Source organism: Neophocaena asiaeorientalis, unplaced genomic scaffold, assembly GCF_003031525.2.
Source record: "Neophocaena asiaeorientalis asiaeorientalis breed wild unplaced genomic scaffold, Neophocaena_asiaeorientalis_V1.1 scaffold150, whole genome shotgun sequence".
NCBI classification, from domain to species: domain Eukaryota; kingdom Metazoa; phylum Chordata; class Mammalia; order Artiodactyla; family Phocoenidae; genus Neophocaena; species Neophocaena asiaeorientalis.
Window position 1 is genome coordinate 15,187,197 of NW_020176571.1, and position 17,691 is coordinate 15,204,887.

A 17,691-nucleotide genomic window follows, 5' to 3' on the forward strand; every position below is an offset into this window, starting at 1 on the left:
ACTGGGACTGTCTCAGGCAAAGTAGCACATCTGGTATGAGGGGGAAAAAGGAGAGGAACCAAGAATGACATGTAGGTGAGCAGTAACAGGGCCACATTTAGGGTGTGCAGGGCCCTGGACAAATATTTTTGTGAGATCCCTGTCCATAGAAACAATTTAAAAAAATGTATTATAAAGTTCATGGGTCCATAAGAGGTATAAAGATTTATTGATGAAGATTTAGACTGAGTGGAGAAGAGGTAGTTACTTCTTTGTTCATTGTCCTGTAAGTGTATGTGTAGATGCTTCTATCGTGTTAAAGTACCATCTCTTCCTGTTCACATTCAGGAACTGTCTTCTTGTGTTCTTTATTATCCAATGTGCCATCTCTGCTTAATTTTCTGTCTCCTATGGTATTAATTTCCTAGCATTGCCATAACAAATTACTACAGACTGGGTGGCTTAATACAGAAGACTCATTCTCTCACAGTTCTGGAGGCTAGGAGTCTGAAATCAAGGTGTTGGCAGGGCCGTGCTCCCTCCGAAGGCTCCAGGGAAGACTCTTTTCTTGCCTCCTCTTAGCGTCTGGTGGCTCCTGGAAATCTTTGATGTTCCTGAGCTTGTAGCTGCATCACTTCAGTCTCTGCCTCTGTGTTCACGTGGCCTTTTTTCCTGTGTGTATTGCAGGGTGTCCTGTCCTGTTCTAAAAAGGACACCAATCATTGGATATAGGACCCACCCTAATGTAGTGTGGCCTTACCTTGTCTTAACTAATTACAAGTCCAAAGTCTCTGTTTCCAAATAAGTTTGCTTTCTGAGTGGACATGAGTTTTGAGGTACACTATTCAGCCTACTACACCTACCATGAGAAAAAGGTTATCATAATTGTTGTTACTCAGACTGCCATGGCTCTTAAGATTCTGCTTGTATTGAAACAAAATGTATCTTCTTGTCTTCACCTACAGTTCCCTCCTATCGTTAGTTTAATGCTGGTTACATCATTGCTTATGTTCCTGCATCATCCCCTGCAGTCCTTGTGCGTACTGGGTTCCAGCAACTCTATTAAAGTTATTACTGTGCTTTGTTGATCATAACCACAAATGCAAGTCATACCCAGAAGATGCAGGAACATGTCAACAATCATTCATTTCCTAGTCAGGTAAAATTTACTTTTCAGAATTTTATAATGTAAATGTAAAATACCATATCTTACACCTATATCTTTTCTTGAACTTTCTAGGCTGTAATGATTGCATTCCTAGAATGTGATGTCTGTCTCTCTCTTTCTCTTCCTCTAAAGGTTTTATTTTTTTCCAGCTTTATTGGTATATGATTGACATATACAAATTGTATATATTTAAGTTTTTTAACATGATGTTTTGATATACATCGAACTCATAGTAACAGAGAAATAGCATGGTGGTTACCAGGGCCTCGGAGGTGGAGGAAATAGGGAGATGTTGGTCAAAGGGTTACAAACTTCCAGTTATAAGATGAATAGGTTCTGGAGACCTAATAATTTGGTTTTTTAAACGGCTTTATTGGAGTATAATTGCTTTACAATGGTGTGTTAGTTTCTGCTTTATAACAAAGTGAGTCAGCTATACATATACATATATCCCCATATCTCCTTCTCCTTGAGTCTCCCTCCCACCCTCCCTACCCCACCCCTCTAGATGGTCACCAAACACCGAGCTGATCTCCCTGTGCTATGTGGCTCCTTCCCACTAGCTATCTGTTTTACATCTATTCTCATTTACCATTGCAATGAAAAGAATAACATACCTAGGAATAAACCTACCTAAGGAGACAAAAGACCTGTATGCAGAAAACTATAAGACACTAATGAAAGAAATTAAAGATGATACAAACAAATGGAGAGATATACCATGTTCTTGCATTGGAAGAATCAAAATTGTGAAAATGACTATACTACCTAAAGCAATCTACAGATTCAGTGCAATCCCTATGACACTACCAATGGCATTTTTCACAGAACTAGAACAAAAAATTTCACAATTTGTATGGAAATACAGAAGATCCCGAATAGCCAAAGCGATCTTGAGAAAGAAAAATCAGAGCTGGAGGAATCAGGCTCCTGGACTTCTGACTATACTACAAAGCTACAGTAATTAGGACAGTATGGTACTGGCACAAAAACAGAAATATAGATCAATGGAACAGGATAGAAAGCTCAGAGATAAACCCACACACATATGGTCACCTTATTTTTGATAAAGGAGGCAAGAATATACAATGGAGAAAAGACAGCCTCTTCAGTAAGTGGTGCTGGGACAACTGGACAGCTACATGTAAAAGAATGAAATTAGAACATTCCCTAACACCATACACAAAAATAAACTAAAAATAGATTAAAGACCTAAATGTAAGTCCAGACACTGTCAGACTCTTAGAGGAAAACATAGGCAGAACACTCTATGACATAAATCACAGCAAGATCCTTTTTGACCCACCTCCTAGAGAAATGGACATAGAGACCTAATAATATTTAATCAGCTTTATTATTTATAAACAGTTTCTCCCTATTTGAAGTAGGGACAAGTGTTGGATCCTTGGCAAGATCCATGGCTGCCTTTGTTGTATCCAGAGGAGGAAGAAACTTCTCAATGACACCTACTTTATTCTTTGTGGACAGGTAGGTGAGTCAATAATTACAAGGTGTGTGATAATTACAAGGTTACAGGCTAAACATCATGAGAAGTTTATTGATGTCACTCTATTATTTCATATTTATCCATCGAAAATTCCATCCCCATTTGTTCATAATGGTGAGGAACTATGAACGATTACTGTAACTCTGCCAGCTTTTCTAGAAGAATCCCTCACTGGCCAAGTTCTGGTAACTTGAATTTCTCTTGTGAAGGACAGCCATCTGCATTATTTGGCAGCAGTTAAAAAGTCTTTTTTTAAAAAAATTTTATTGGAGTATAGTTGATTTACAATGTTGTGTTAGTTTCTGCTGTATAGCAAAGTGAATCAGTTATACATATACATATACCCACTCTTTTTAAGATTTTTTTCCCATATAGGTCACTACAGAGTATTAAGTAGAGTTCCTTGTGCTTTACAGTAGGTCCTTATTAGTTATCTATTTTATATATAGTAGTGTGTGTATGTAAAACACAGGTAAAGAGGGTCTCCTAATTACCCTGAAAATTTCTTTTCGAAATGTTGTGAACATGAAGTAAAAGGAAGCCTGAGAATATCTTTTTAAAATCAGTTTTAAGTTATTGAACACAAAGCGGTTACAGAGATAATGAGAGCGCATTCACTTAGGAACTCTGCTTAATTAAGAGTGAGTTAAGAGTAGCCTCTAAAGATGGAAATAGTAAACTGAGCCAGAGAAGTTATCAGCCAAAAGTTTTGTGGGCCAAAGAGGGAAAACAAGAGATAAGTAATTAAATGTAACCTATAACCATGTTTGTAATGAATATATAGGTCAAAGCTCACTAGAGCAAATATTATGATCGTTTCTGCCCAGAGGGAAAAAAAAATTCTAAGTCCTAGCTTAGGATCCATTTTCTCAGTACTGTTACAATGCCAGACAAAATTACAGTGCATCCAATTAATTTTAACCATTCCATAGGGTTTATTATCATAGGGTTTCTAGTAAAATAAAAACATGGAATTGTAATAGGTACTATTATTATTTTGTCATTTAATGATATGAGTGAAATTAGCCTGAAACTAAACAAAGAGCATGAAATTCAGAAATACTATTTGATATTATTTCTAATTGACCTTGCTGTCATAGACGTAAAAAGAAGGACAATGTTCATGGTGATGATAAGAACGTTATGTGTTAGAATACAGATATTCTATAGAATCGATATTGTACTTCACTCCTTATGGGGACAGAGAAGAGATCTTCCTCTTTTTCCTCCACTTCCTCCTCCTCTTCCACTGATGATGATGATGATTAAAATGAAGGAGGTGTGATATTTTTCTTGAAATACAAATGCATCAATTAAATACTAAAGTTGATAACATTTTGAAGTCCAAGAAGGTATAACAATTATATATGCACACAACATAGCACCTCAATACATAAGGCAACTGCTAACAGCTATAAAAGAGGAAATCAACAGTAAAACAGTAATAGTGGGAGACTTTAACACCTCACTTACACCAATGGACAGAGCATCCAGACAGAAAATTAATAAGGAAACACAAGCTTTAAATGAGACAATAGACCAGATAGATTTAATTGATATTTATAGGACATTCCAGCCAAAAATAGCAGATTACACTTTCTTCTCAAGTGCACATGGAACATTCTCCAAGGACAGACCACATCTTGGGTGACAAATCAAGCCTCAGTAAATTAAAGAAAATTGAAATCATATCCAGCATCTTTTCTGATCACAAGGCTATGAGATTAGAAATCAATTACAGGGAAAAAACCGTAAAAAACACAAACGCATGGAGGTTAAACAGTGCGTTACTAAATAACCAAGAGATCACTGAAGAAATCAAAGAGGAAATCAGAAAATACCTAGAGACAAATGACAATGAAAACACGATGATCCAAAACCTATGGGATGCAGCAAAAGCAGTTCTAAGAGAGAAGTTTATAGCAATACAAGCCTACCTCAAGAAACAAGAAAAATCTCAAATAATCTAACCTTACACCTAAAGGAACTAGAGAAGGAAGAACAAACAAAACCCAAAGTTAGTAGAAGGAAAGAAATCATAAAGATCAGGGCAGAAATAAATGAAATAGAAACAAATAAAACAATAGCAAAGATCAATAAAACTAAAAGCTTGTTCTTAAAAAAAATAATAGTAAGTTTTTAAAAAATTAATTTGCTCAGGCTGGCGACTATGGATATCTCTAAGCCTATTATAATTATAATCTAATATACTTTTATTTTCTCATATGCAAGGAGCAAATTCATTACAAAATTCATATCATGAAGGACATTTGGAATTTTAATTTTTTGATACATAATTTAAATGAGATTTAACATTTTTCATATATTTAAGTGCTTAAATTTTATCACAGTATTTTTGCCCTTTACCCTATCCTGTTTAGTATTTTGGTATTATTTGACTTGTATAATGGAAAAGATGGCTGAGATCTGGAAAGAATAGCTAATACTTCAAATGGCAAAATAAGGCTAAAAAAAAAAATCTTACTAGGCAGGAATCAATACTTTGTAATGTAACAAGAAGAAAATATAAAGTCCAGCAGTTAGTCTAATACTAACAGGAATATAATGGGGAAATCTTAACTTTATAGCAAAATGTCAAAAATGTCTTTGGGTCTTAGTGGACTACAGTTTTAAGAATAGTCAAATGGTGCTAAAAAGAAAGTTAAAACTAAGAGGACTGAAGTCAGATCAAAGATGGTTTTATAAGACCCTTGGCTTTCTGTGTTTGGATCATGTCTCCTGGCCTTTGTTAGGACGTGGGTGCCACGGGGCATTATCTGGGGACCATCAGGGTGGGATGGGGTGAGAGGAGGTGGAAGGGCTCCCGGGGTGGTGGACGCGAGCCTGCACAGGTGAGGGAGGGATTGGTAAGACCTGGCCTCTGCAGGAGGGTTGGGGTCACCACACATGCTCAGTCTGAAGAAGAGTTGCTTAATGGAGACTCCACTGTGTGCAAAGAGTTGAAGGCTGTGATTTAGAAGTGGAAATGAATTTATTGGTCATTGTTCTGGATAACCTAGAGGTGAAAAGAATAAGAACATTCATATCATTTCAGTAAAAGAAACTTTCCCCAAATAAGAACCATCCAACATTGGGACTGTCTGCCTCACAGTGAGTGAGTCTTCTGGTCTCTGAAGTATGCAAGCAGGAGCTAAATCTTTAAGGAACAATACGTAGTGGGTGCTTGGCTCTTCTGATCTGCCAAGTCCCAAACTTCTGCTGAAGTTAATCAGTATTCCATCTGAGAAAAGAGAAACAGAATTGGTAACTACTCAAGGCCAGAAAGTATCTAACAAATGATGGACGTTTCTAACTTGAGGTCCCTCTATTTGGTCCTTTGTGCAGTGCAGCTTTCTGGTGGTGATCGCTCTTGCTTGCAAATGTATAGTTTACAGAATTGGGTAGAAATTTTGAAACGCAGAAAAAGAAAGAAAACCTCAAAATGTCAGGCTCTGTATGAATTTTAATGATTTATTAGCATACGTACAAAGCTTGAATGTTAACTATGGCAAATTGATAGATTGATTTGAGACAAATTCCCAAGAGGGGAAAAATGATACTTTCTCTCTCTCCTTCAGTTAGCTCCAGTTACATAGTGGAGATTCCAGAAAAAAAGTGAGAGGGTGTGAGTCTGCATTGTCTACATGGAGGAAATAAGCTACCCGGGAACCAAGAACAGGAGATGGAGGGGTGGCTCTCACATGGGGTTCATGAATGGTTTGGGGTCCTTTTGAGAAAGAGAAAGTAAAGTGAATTCCTGTAGTCCTGGTGGTTGTTGTTGGTGGTGGGGTGTTGGAGCTGGGAGAAGAATCACCCTTGGAGCCTAAAAACACGAGGAAGGAGAGAAGCAATGAAAACCCTACAACCAAGAGAATGTCAGGGAAAGGATCATGTGAAGAGGGAAGGGTCAAGGCCTTTGTGGAGCAGATGGGGGCAGCTGAGGAAGTGGCAGTGGATAAAGCTTGCTTGGCAAGACTAGCTGTGGGAAAACCTGTGAGTGGAGGTGTCAGCACGTGGGGACCCTCAGTCCTAAGCTGGACGTTGTGGTGGTTCTGGTTACCGACATCAGAATTAAAGGAAACTTGTCTTTTTTTTTTTTTAACTGAAGTATATTTGATTTACAGTATTGTGTTAGTTTCAGGTGTACAGCAAAGTGATTCAGTTATATATATTTTTTTCTGATTCTTTTCTACTCTAGGTTATTACAAGATACTGAATATAGTTCCCTGTGCTATACAGTAGGTCCTTGTTGGTTTTCTATTTTATATATAGTGGTATATATCTGTTAATCCCCAACTCTTAATTTATCCCTCCCCCTCCCCTTTGGTAACCATAAGTTTGTTTTCTGTGTCTGTGAATCTGATTCTCTTTTGTTAATAAGTTCATTTGCATTATTTTTTAGATTCTGCCTATAAGTTATATAATATTTGTCTATCACTTATTATGATAATCTGCAGGTTCATCTGTGTTGCTACAAATGGCAATTTTTTATTCTTTTTTATGGCCGAGTAATATTCCATAGTAGACATATACCCCAGCTTCCTTATCCACTCTGTCGATGGGCATTTGGGTTGTTCCCGTGTCTTGGCCATTGTAAATGGTGCTGCTTTGAACATAGGGGATGCGTGTATCTTTTAAAATTAGAGTTTTCATCTTTTCTGGATATATGTGCAGGAGTGAGATTGCTGGATCATATGGTAGCTCTATTTTTAATTTTTAAATGAACTTCCGTACTAGAAAACTTGTAAGTCTTAAGCTTCTTGAGGTTCTCTTGGGAAGCAGGTAACTCTAAGGCAAAAAGGAATAACAGGGGAGTCTCATGATTGGTTAATAACAGCTTGCAGGTAGCTCTGTGTGTGTGTGTGTCTGTGTGGAATCCCTTAAAACAGTTGCTTAAGGAGACCTGTAAATAAAAACAAAACAAGCATTATAAAAACAAACATTGGGGAGGGCAACTGTTCTCCCCCAGTCTGTCCTTCAGGAAGTGTCTCCATCACCGATAGCATCTGGGAATCTCCATCAATGTCTCTTCCTTTCTCATGGGTAGTCCTTACCACAAGCCTCTTTATCAAGCCCTTCTGCCATTCTCTGATTTAGGACAAGTCATCTCTTTACAGCATCATTGCCATACCTTCTAATTGACCCTCTTTAACTTACTCTCCACCCTGCAGCCAAAGTGATCTTTTAGAAAAGCAAAACAGATCATATTATCCTCATTCTTTTTTTTTAATTGTAGTTGATTTACAATGTTGTGTTAGTTCCCGATGTATAGCAAAGAGATTTAGTTACGTGTGTGTGTACGTATATGTATATATATTCTTCTTCAGATTCTTTTCTATTATGTTTTATTACCAGACATTGAACATAGTTCCCTGTGCAATACAGTAGGACCTTGTTATCTATTTTGTATATAGTAGTATGTATCTGCTAATCCCAAGCTCCTAATTTATCCCTGACGCCCTTTCCTCTTTGGTAACCAGAAGTTTGTTTTCTGTGTCTGTCAGTCTGTTTCTGTTTTGTAAACAAGTTCATTTGTATCACATTTCGGATTCCATATATAAGTGATACCATATGTTGTCTTTGTCTGACTTTCTTAGTACGATAATCTCTTGATCCGTCCATGTTTCTGCAAATGGCATTATTTCACTCTTTTTTTAAAGGCTGAGTAATATTCCATTGTATATGTGTACCACATCTTTATCCATCTGTCAGTAGACATTTAGGTTGCTTCCATGTCTTGGCTATTGTAATAGTGCTGCTAATGTCTTCCTCTTTCCTTTTTTTTTTGATGTGGAACATTTTTAAAGTCTTTTTGGCCGCATTGCGTCTTTGTTGCTGCGCATGGGCTTTCTCAAGTTGAGGCAAGCGGGGGCTACTCTTCGTTGCGGTGCACGGACTTCTCATTGCAGTGGCTTCTCTTGTGAAGCAGGGGCTCTAGGCTCGTGGGCTCCAGTAGTTGCAGTGCGTGGGCTCAGTAGTTGTGGCTCTCAGGCTTGGTAGTTTTGGCTTGCGGGCTCTGGAGTGCAGGCTCAGTAGTTGTGGCACACAGGCTTAGTTGCTCCATGGCATGTGGGATCTTCCCAGACCAGGGCTCGAACCCATGTCTCCTGCACTGGCAGGCGGATTCTTAACCACTGTGCCACCAGGAAAGCCCCTTGCTTCAGTTTTATATTTTGGTTTTTTGGCCGCGAGGCATGTGTGATCTTAATTCCCCACCCAGAGATCGAACCCACAACCCTTGCATTAGAAGGCAAAGTCTTCACCACTGGACCGCCAGGGAAGTCCCAATATCTTCCTCTTTCTTAATGTGCTTTAGTGGCTTCCATCTTGCTCTGAGGGCAGGGACTAAAGTCATGACCATGGCCCACAAGTCCTGATGTGCATCTTGTATTTTGGAGTTTTCCCTTATACTCCACAATGGTCAGGGAATAAATATTTACATTGGGGTTTCAACTAGATGGCTTCTGAAGGGCTGAATATGCAAACTGACAGTGGCCAGACTATATATAAAAACTGGACTCTGACCCACAGTCTGCAGCAACCAGCCCAAGAAACCAATCCATGATCTGCAGTGACCAGCCCAGGAAGATGGCCCTGCTATCTAAAACAGACCACTGTCTCTAGCAATAATAGCGCCTGTATCAAGCGACCCCATACAACTAGGACTTATTAATAACTGAGAGCTTCCCTAATTTGTGTCCCCCTTGCAACTTAGGGCCAACCAGAGAAAGCCAACTGCGTACCCCTAACCAATCACATAGGATGCCCTGCTTTGAGTTAGCCCACCTACAGCTTCCCCCTGCCAGCAGCCTTCAATCAGGGCATATCTGGAAGCTGTGTCTTTTTAAATTTTTTTTAAATTATACAGCTTTCCCATTCCTCTGCATGCCTTTGAGTCTCTGCAAAAAACAGAAGTGCTGGTGGCTGACTCCTTTGCTATAGCAAGCTCTGAATAAGTAGCCTTTGCTTTCTCTTGTTTGGGTGGTCTTAGTTTATTTCCACATTTCTAGTGATTCTCTGGTACTTAAGTAACAAGAATCCTAGTGACAAATCAGTGCACTACTAGCCCTTCCCACCTTCTCAGTATCATTGTTACATCACTGTCCTCAGGTTTTCTGGCTCATGGCATTGGGGGCGCTGCGGGTAGTGGAAAGAACCCAGGCGTGAGTGGAAGGCTTAGGTTAGGCTCCTGGCTCAGACTCCTCCTGTGTGACTTTGACCAGGCCTCCAAAACTCCCTCCTCATCCCTAAAACGGGAGTCGCACTGCCTCACAGTGTTGCTTTTTGGATTGAAAAATATAATGTATGGAAGAGTAAAAGTTAACGTTTAAAGAGCTTTTCAAAACATTGTGTTTGTGGTTTTCAGTTTCACCTCACATATACTTACATAGCACCGACCATGTGCCAGTCAGTATTCTAAGTGCTTGACAAGTAATAACTCCATCCTCGTAATGTCCCTGTGAAGTTTGTATTAATATTATCCCCATTCTAAAGAGGAGGGAACTGAAGCTTGGAGATCTAAGAAATCTTCCCAATGTGATGCTAGTGAGTGTTTTGTGACGAACTAAGGGTACAATGTTCTCTTTGTTCTTCTCAGACCTCGTTCATTCTCAGTTCTCAGATTATTTATGAAAAGTATGACTTGCCTCTACCACTTTCTCTTTACTTAGCCACAACTGTGGCCCAGGTTCTACCAGCCTTTCACTTAACAGTCACCAAACTTACATTGGGCTCCTTATGTATAGTTTCTTCCGTCATATGGCAATAAAAATAAGATCTTTTTTTTCCATTATAGATAACTTATCAGACCCTTCCCAACAGTACCTAATTGCCCTTCTTAACAAATTCCAAAACTTGTGAGCCCAGACCTAACAATTGCAACTAACATGCATCACATGTCTATTAAGTGCTAGGCTTTGTGCTAAGCATACTGTATAGACGAGTCATTTAATCCTCACTGAGTAGGTGCTGTTATGAGTCTCATGGTTCGGATGAGGATATTGAAGCTGAGAGAGACCAGATAACTCACTGTTGGCCAGTGGATTTAGGATGAGTCTGTGAAGGCTGAGAGTCCAAGCTCCCCTCTTTTATTTTCTTTCTCCTTCACTCCCATTTATTGGCTTTGTGTCAATTCTGTGTACAGGTACTTATTTTATTTCCCATTCCACTCTCTTCAGTCTGTTTAGGATGTGTCACGTCTGCTTCTTGAGTTTCTCCTTCTCAGTCACTTTCCCTTCTTAAATCAAATCCTCAACCTCCAAAACACAGCTCTCATCTCAACTGCTTTGTGGAGAAATTCTTCCCAGGTAAATGCTGTGTGTATATGGTCAGTGTTGTTTTGATGCATTTTCCCCAGTCTTTTTATGATTTCATTTACATTGGGTCCTTAACTTGGCACTCCGTGTCTTTTCTTTGTGTCTCCTCACACTTGTCTGTACTGGATAGAAAATAGTAACATTAGGAATACCTCTGCCAAGCATGGGGAATACAAGAGTTCTAAATTCTACGTTCTAAGTTCATACCCAGTCCTGATAGTCAAGAACTAGGGGGGCTTCCCTGGTGGCGTAGTGGTTGAGAGTCCGCCTGACGATGCAGGGGATGTGGGTTCATGCCCCGGTCTGGGAGGATCCCACATGCCACGGAGCGGCTGGGCCCGTGAGCCATGGCCGCTGAGCCTGCGCGTCCAGAGCCTGTGCTCCGCAACGGGATAGGCTACATCAGTGAGAGGCCCGCGTACCACAAAAAAAAAAAAAAAAAGAACTAGGAGATCTTTGTATAACAGGTGTCTATGAAAACACTGTCATTAATTTCTGCGAATTCTTTTTCCTATGAGGGAGAAAAGCAGAATTAGTTGGCTTCCCTTTTAACTAGGTTCATCTTTATCTTACTCATTGCCTGCACTAACATTTTGGTAATCCACTAGGAAAAGAATACACCATTATAAGCTCTGCCAATCACAGCCCCTTCTTTTTATCCTGCATTTGCCCTCCCACATATTCTAAATCACTATTTATATAAGCTGCAGTCACATTCATTTACACATGGCCTCTCCCTCACGTAAATGTGTCGTCCATTTATGTGTGGTCCTAAGAAACACATAACTGCTTGCACAGATACGTGGATGCACACAGTCACTGGACGAAGGAGGAAGTGACCGATAAGATGAGAGGATGCAACGTTTAGTAAAGGGAAGAGAGGTAGAGTAGGTCCAAAGGGGCCTACTTCTATCCCTCCTTTTAGAATTTAGTCCTCTCTTGGCCCCAATGTTTTGTTGGAGGAAGGAGGAAGTGACCGATAAGATGAGAGGATGCAACGTTTAGTAAAGGGAAGAGAGGTAGAGTAGGTCCAAAGGGGCCTACTTCTATCCCTCCTTTTAGAATTGAGTCCTCTCTTGGCCCCAATGTTTTGTTGTTTTAAAACATTCATTCTAGTCTCTTTTGTATAGAAGTTCTATTTACACCTCTTTCTTTTATGAGAAGGTGATTTTATAGGTCTGTGCTGTCCAGTGTGGTAACCCGAAGCCACACGTGGCCGTTGACAGTTGGAATGTGGCTAGTCCAAACTCAATGTACTGTAAGCCTAAAATACACCCCAGATTTTGAAGACTTGTTAAGAAAAAAAGAATTCAAAATATATCAATAATTTTTATATTGGACACGTATAGAAACGATAATTTTTATATACGTAGTTAAAATATAGTATTGAACTTAATTTTACCTTTTTCTTATTTTTTTTTACTATAGCTACCAGAAAAACTAAAAATAACACATTTACTTTCATGCATGGCTCTCCTTATCTTTCTATTGGAGAGTGCTGTCACAGATGGCAGTGACTGTGCAACTTTCCAACCTGCATAAAATTTTGCATGGTACTTTCAGGCAATTGATGGTAAATATTTGTTGCAGTTGAGAAAGTAGAGGGGGAGCTTGGTGAAAGTAAATGAGTGAATGCGTGTTAAGTATCTCAAAGATTTTGGTTAATTCAGAGAGTTAAAATTTGCTGCCAGACACTCAAGAATCTAGGTATTATTAGAATGGAGGCAGGAGCATTATTACAAACAAAGGGTTGGGTTGGTAGGAAGTGTGAGAGTGTCGGCATTCTTAAGATAGTCAACAGGTATTTACTGAGGACCTATTAGATGCCAAATCCTGTGTTATATATCCAAGCTTCAGCGATACAAAAATGACTCCAGCATTTTACTGTATCCACCTTCCAGGAGCTAAGGCGAGGGTAGAAAGGCATACAGCTGACTATCGTCCAATCAGGTTCCTAGTTGAGTAGGCCAGATTTGCTGTAATGCCATGTGGAGAATACAGGCGAAATTTTAGAAGATCCTTGGGCAGTCAAATGGCAGTTAGATAAACTTTAATCATGTGAATGGGAGGTAAGAGCCCCACAGAGGTTGTCCTGAAGTTCTTACTGTTTTTTTAATTTAATATTTATTTTTGGCTGCATTGGGTCTTCGTTGCTGCGTGCGGGCTTTCTCTAGTTGCGGCGAGCGGGGGCTACTCTTCATTGCAGTGCGCAGGTTTCTCATTGCGGTGGCTTCTCTTGTTGTGGAGCACGGGCTCTAGGTGCACGGGCTTCAGTAGTTGTGGCATGCAGGCTCAGTAGTTGTGGCACACGGGCTTAGTTGCTCTGCAGCATGTGGGATCTTCCCGGACCAGTGCTCGAACCTGTGTCCCCTGCGTTGGCAGGCAGATTCTTAACCACTGTGCCACCACTTACTGTTTGTTTTTGTTTGGAAAAGTTCCATGGGTAACAGGCTTGAAACAGAAGGGCATTCTGGAACTATTATCTGTGAGAGTTTTTAACTAACTGTTTATCAACCTCACTTATGGCAACAGAAAATGTGTTAAGTGTGGATGACTAAGTGTGCATTTTAAGCATGGGTCAAACTTCTAACTGCCTAATAAGGGAAAACAAGTCCCTGTAGGATACGCCAGGCATTCCCTCTGTGTACTTTGTTCAGTTTTATTTGGTTTTGTTTGAGAGAAGAACCAATTTTCAAGTTAAAGCAGGTGCATCAACATGTTCTGAGTAATTGCTGTGCATTTAGTAATCAAACTTACTGCGTCCTTGTTCTCTTTTCCAGCAGCAAAGGTGATATCCTCACTTGTGTGCCAGGTAACGCCTGTACCATTATCTTGTTCAGTTTTATGCCCTTCCTAAGTGCAGCCTTTCATTAGGTGACATTTCCAAAGTAGTGTGTGGGGGAACTTGTTCATGTGATATTCATTAAAGTCACACGGCTAACATTTCTGCCTACTCCTTTTGTGAGAACTAGATAGGAAAAGCACTTTGCCTTCTTTCAGAAGAGACATAAAACAGAGATCTGGGCCACTTATGGATATTGAAACACCTCTGTGGTCTCATGTAAGGGGTGGTTTATTGTCTACAGTGTCCTGGCAAATCTATCATTGCCTAAATTATGCTCACAGAGTTTTTCTTTGAATTCATAGTTCTGCATCCAGAAACATCCCATCTATAGAGTGATGATCTAGGTGAGTGAAATTCTTATTTACCTAACTGATTCACAGAGTTGCTATGACTACATTTCCAATTCAACAGAAACATTTTTATTGCCTCCTATATACTTTTTTACTTTACTCATGTAATTCTCAGGAAAATTCTATAAAAGAGGGACTGTTATCCCCATTTAACAAATGAAGAAACTGAGACCCAGAGACATGAAATAATGGTCCATTGTTGCCCAGATAAGGTTGTGAGTTTCTATTTGGATCTCAGGATTTTGCATATTAAAACTAATGCCTTTCTTTTATGCCGTGTAACCACTCACTAACTGCAGGTGAAGGAGGGCTTGTTAGATAAATCTTGACTCACGTCAACTTTGACATTTATTTTCTTAGTGACCTGAATATGTCATTTACTTTTCAGGCCTATTAAAAGAGAGAAAACAAGTGTTTTCTTCCGTGAAGAATGCAACATTAGAAAATTCTCTATTTTTAAATAGGGAATATAATAACTAGCATGTATCTCTGAAAAAAATTCAGGAACAATAACAATACGGGATGTGACAGGGCAATATAAATTTTTCTTTTCTGCAAGAAAACACACACACACATACACACACACACACAAATATGTACGTATCCTACTCTTTTGAACCTGATAGAATCTTACATATCAGTTATTTTTTTTAACTAAACACTTAAGCATACAAAAGTAAATTATTCTGAAATTTCCCTGGAAAGCATACAGAAGCTACCAGACTTCTACAAAATCCTCATTCACCAGAATGACCCCAAATAGTTGACTTTTGCCTTTGGCACCTTTCTAGTTTCTATTTTAGTTGCCCTTTTTCTAGTTGGCATTTCTGTCTCAACCAACTGACATCTGTGTGTCTCGACATTAGTGAGCCTCTTCTCATGCAAAAGTAATATACCACTCAGGTGTCATTAGTTAATAAGGGTCTATAAGTAGAGTCTGAAGTTAAGGAAAATAATCATTGGACCAAAAATCTGGTGAAATAGTTGAATAAACACTTATTACATTTGAAAAAAAATTTAGGCTCTGTGATGAGGGCAGAAATACTATGGGTCCCGCCCACAAGTAGGTCAAAGTGTTGTGGGAGGAGAAAGAAATGAAAACAAATACTATACAGTAAACATAAAAGACGTAGCTGAGAGGAAGGAGTGATGAATTATAAAGGGAAGGTTGAAAGGGTTCATCAAAGACTTCCCAGAAATGTCATCTAAACCACATTTGGAAAGATGATCTCAAGATGAGAATTCCAGAGGGAGGGAAATAATGTGACAGAAGCCCTGAGATTGACTATAGCATTTGGGTGTAAATTTCTAATAACTGTTAGGTGACCTGACGCTAGGGAAGGAGCTTTTTTGGGATAAAGGCTAAGCTTTTGTTTCTCTGCAAAGCCCCTCAGACTGTTTTTGATTAACAAATGGGATGGTACAAAATATTTTGCAATATTTGATTGGAATTTTATATTGCTAAACATTATCAATATACATTTACTGAGTTCATGTAATAAATGGCATTCCAAAACAGGAATTAGACTTTATCACCTTGACAAGCCTTAGTAGTGTCTCTGGAAGGGGGAGTCAGAAGAGGAATATTTATAGGGCATTGGGGTCTGGGCTCACATTCTTTAAGGGAGAATCTTTTAAGATAGGGTACTGGTTAGGATTGGGCTAAGTCTGTGATATAAAAGACTATAAAAAAAAAAGATTACAAGAGAATGTCCAAACTCCCACTAAATCATAAGAAAATATATACTTTACTCAGCCATTTACCTAAAATTTATTTATATAACACAAATACAAGTAACTCGCAATTGTGTTCGGAAAATATCTTCCAATTTCTCATCATCAAGAACTAGTAAAGTCTTTGGCCAGCTGGGCTAAGGGAATTATCAATGCTCTGGTCCATTTCAGGTTTTCTTCTTTTGTCATCCAGGTTTTGCTGATTGTGTGTACCTTGCTGCTTTGCTTCAAAGTGGTCTGGCAGAGATAGCCACTTCCTTGAATCAGGTCACATACTACTATTTACAGACAATCTCAGGGTGTAATTGCTTAAAATTAAAAATTTCAAGCAGAATCTTAATCATCTATGTATAAGTGTATCCATTACTCAAAAATGGCCAAATTCCCTTCCTGGAGCCAGGGGGTGGGGTGGTGGTGGTAGTTATTACCAGTCTGTTCTAGTTGATATCTCTAGTTCTGTTGTTTCTGTTTTATCCTTGAGGAAATGGGGTGAGTTTCATGCTATCGTATTTACTTAAAAATACTTAAACATCAACGGTATGGTATCTAGTGTGTATTATTTATCCTTTAAAGGTAGTTAAATAGCATTTAAAACACCCGTTTGAGGATATCCACTGCATTTAGGCTAGATTGGAAGGTTCTGATCCAGTGGTTCTTAGCTTTGTCTGTAAATTGGAATCACCTAGGGAGGTTTGAAAAGTACTGTTGACTGGCTTTCACCCCTAGAAACTCTGATTTTATTGGCCTGGAGTGTGGCCTGGGCATTGGGATTTAAAAACTCTCCAGAGATGATTCTAACATATAGCCATGTTTGAGAACCACTGCTCTAAACAGACTAAAACTCACAAGGTTGCTAAGCTACAACTATTTTTACCTGAGGTCAGCTCGAGAGTACTTATAGATTAGCATAAATGAAGTTATATCTTATTTTTCATTGAGGAAATGAGTGATTTTCAAGACATGTCGATTGGCTAGAGGTATGATGTAGCCAACTCATCTGTGCTCACACAGGACCTAAGAATCTCTACCTTTTGTTCAAACCCAAGTTTGTGTGCCCATCGCACAGTGATGCCAAACAAATGGAAACGTCGGAGTTAGGAGTGGAGAAAGGTTTATTGCAAGGGCTGAGCAAGAGAATGGGGCAGCTCATGCTGAAAAGGCACCAATGGGTTTTGTGGAAGCATTTTTAAAGATAACGTGAGGGAGAGGAGTTGCAGGGTATGTGATCAGCTCATGGGTAATTCTGTGACTGGTTGATGGTGAAGTAGCGGGCAGTGTCACAAGGGTTAACTTTACCAGTCCTTATGCTCCAGCCAGTATTCATGGTCATCGTGTAGTTAACTTCCTCCATTTGGCGGGGGCTTTAATATCTGTAAAACAACTCAGGAATGTACACCAGATACTGTTATTTATGTACTTCAGGGAGGAACTAAAGATTCTGTGACTGCCAGATGGCTGATTTACTGTTTAAATTGTTACCAGTTCTCCTGGCCCAACTGCTACTTTTGTCACTACATGGTCACATCCTTTCAATCATTAATTCTTGAGCAAGGCTTTTGTGACCCTGGGGAGGGCTAGAAGACTACAGCTTTTCCACAAACAAGAGGCAGGCAGGGGACAAGGAAGGAGGGGTGCATCCTGGGAAGGCCCCATAGGGTCCTGCTCAGTTACATACCCTGTTTCTAAACTCCATCAACCTCATGTCCCAAGATCTTTGGAGGGTTCTGTTACTTGATCCAACTAGAATATTAGCTGACTCCTTCCACTAGAGCATGTGATTCTAATTAAACCTC